Source organism: Branchiostoma belcheri, unplaced genomic scaffold (genome assembly GCF_001625305.1).
Source record: "Branchiostoma belcheri isolate BF01 breed outbred unplaced genomic scaffold, Haploidv18h27 scaffold128, whole genome shotgun sequence".
In the NCBI taxonomy this organism is placed as follows: Eukaryota; Metazoa; Chordata; class Leptocardii; order Amphioxiformes; family Branchiostomatidae; genus Branchiostoma; species Branchiostoma belcheri.
The window spans coordinates 57100-59635 of record NW_017802691.1 but is presented as its reverse complement, the minus strand read 5'-3'; the positions used below and the strand labels follow the sequence as shown (position 1 = coordinate 59635).

General features: G+C 42.2%; 1 pseudogene; it reads right to left on the bottom strand.

The window, feature by feature from the left end:
• Positions 1-1094: 1094 nt before the first annotated feature.
• Positions 1095-2536, bottom strand: part of LOC109463542 — an 18906-nt pseudogene continuing 17464 nt past the window's right edge.

The window sequence follows — 2536 nt, the reverse complement described above, 5'->3', positions numbered from 1 at the left end:
GCCAAATCTCAGACCCCTTTGGTGGCAAGTCTAAATCAGTGTGGCCTAAAGCAGTCCCAAGTTTTAGCTGATTAACCTAACTTAATGATATTGGATTCATTTTCTCTTTTATCATCATCAACACATCCTTCGTTGATACATGTATATAGCACTTTTTATGTCTTACCTGGGCCGCAATTACGTTCGATACGGGTGTTCTGGACCGGGCTGTACTTTACTTCTGAGGCTAAATGCATTGGATGACATAACATATTGGATGATACTAGGTACTAGTATCATTTATAAAAGAGAAAATGAATCCAATATCATTAAGTTAGGTTAATCAGCTAAAAGTAAAACTTGGGACTGCTTTAGGCCACACCGATTTAGACTTGCCACCAAAGAATGATTTGAACGCATTTCGCCCTAACCGCATGTGTGTCATGTGAGTCTTTAAGGACCACAGTAAGAATAGCTGCAATACAATTTTGTAAGCTAAGTGCGGATCCCAATAAAGTCAAAGTCAACCGCGTGCACCGCTTTTGAAAATTTGAATACAAAATTCAGACATATGTTTGGGTTTAGGGACACCAAATTTTTGCTCATTTTGAATTGAAGTTTTCTTGGGTGGGTATGACATAAATAAGATACAACACGGTGTTTCCGCATCACCCTCGGTCCCGGCCCTCCCGCGGATCGGATCTCCCTTCGGCCGTCGGGCGATCTGACCCGCGGTCGGGCTGGTACCTCTGGTGATACGGAATACACCGTGTTGTATTCTATATAACCTCCGTGATATAACTAATAGTAATACTCAAGGACCTATTCTGATTCCTTAGACACCTCTCGCTAGTTGGAGGGTTAAGAGTGCACTTCTAATGTTCAGATGGTGCTACCATATGATGGAATTGGCACGAAAACTCTCGCGAGACAACGAGTCTCCAACACGTGACCCCGAAGAGAGCGTGTCGGGACATGTACGGACAATCCTTCATTCTGTAGTTCGTCACGCAGCGCTGCAGTCAAGGACTTGGTGGGATGTAGAAATGCAGAAAATTAGACCAAACACCAACAGAATAACAGACTTTAAGTAATCCATCAGGCTCTACCAGGCTTCAGGGAGCAGCTGGAAGGAGTAAAAATGGGCCAAATACTCATAGAAAGATAACATCCCAGGGGATTTGGTCTGCTCAAGAGTACAGTTTGACACTTTCGGGGCTTATCCTTCTACTAGGTCCAGACGGTGTCTGACATACAACTTCCTTGCCAAGATCATAAAGTGCAAAAACATTGCCCACCAGTGCTGTTGAAAAGAGTTCTGCAGCAGTGTTATTTTGAAAAATGAACACCAAATACATGTTGAAAATTGACTGGTTAATGATTAACTGATGAGCTGTATTTAGCACAATGTAGACTCCTGCTGAGGCTATCTGTGGTGTGAGGGGTCATCAATCACAGCTTCTCCTCCCTATACCCATGGAGGTAAAAGATCTCATTTTTCTACCTCCATGCTATACCGGACAGCCTTTCCCAAGTCTTCCTACCATGCTCACTGAGATACTTTGTGTCCAGTGTGCTATGGGTGCTACTGTGTTGGTAGTCATGATAGTACAATGCTGAACTGTTTATTATTTAAAAGTCTGTAAAATCTGTAACTCACGCAGGTTTGTGTTTAGAAGTGATTGATAAATGACAGCGACAGTTGTTGAAAATTTGATCCCTGTGTACCCTAGTACTGGAATAAAGTAGGCAAGTGCAATGTGATGATGATGATTTTCTGGCATTGGAGTCTAATAACGACTTAAGCCTATTACAGATCAGATCCTTTTTTTAACAACCGCACAAGCCAGGTATAGTACTCTCCAAGCAGAGGTTTGGGTTTTGGGGGTATTTTTAGTGTGTTTTTAGGCTTTTTTATCTGGGTTTCTCTTTTGCACTGAATTTTTTTTCCACCATCAGGGTTTCTCTTTTGCACTGAATTTTTTTCCCACCAAACCCCAAAAAAATTCAGTGCAAAAGAGAAACCCCGATAAAAAAGCCTAAAAACACGCTATTAAAAAATACCCCCAAAACCCAAACCTCTGCTTGGAGAGTACAAGCCAGGCCCTTCTGAGTCAAAAGTTCTGACCCAGCCCACTGATTGAGCCAAGAAGATTATTCTCCCAGGTTCCCTGAGGTGGTATCTTCCCACTGACTGTGCCTTTTGTTGGCCCTATGCAAATCAAGGCAATTCACACCATGACATCAATTTAAGAGTGTTAACATCCACTGCATAAAATAATGAAGGAGTTCAGGGGAGAGGACAAAACCTTGACTCCCCAAATGACTCAGACCAAAAGAGGTTTAAAAAAGATTTTAAAACTTCCTTGGTCCTATAAAGCATAAAAGAGGCCTTTCCTGACAAGATGCATGTACATGTACTGGTCTTTCCAGCCAGCCTTTCTATAAAATGATTGTTACTGTCCTGTAGGGAACTAATTAGAACCAACCTGTAAGGAAGACAGAGTGCCCAAGGAGGTTCAAACCTTCTTGTGCTCTCAATACTGTAGAGATACCG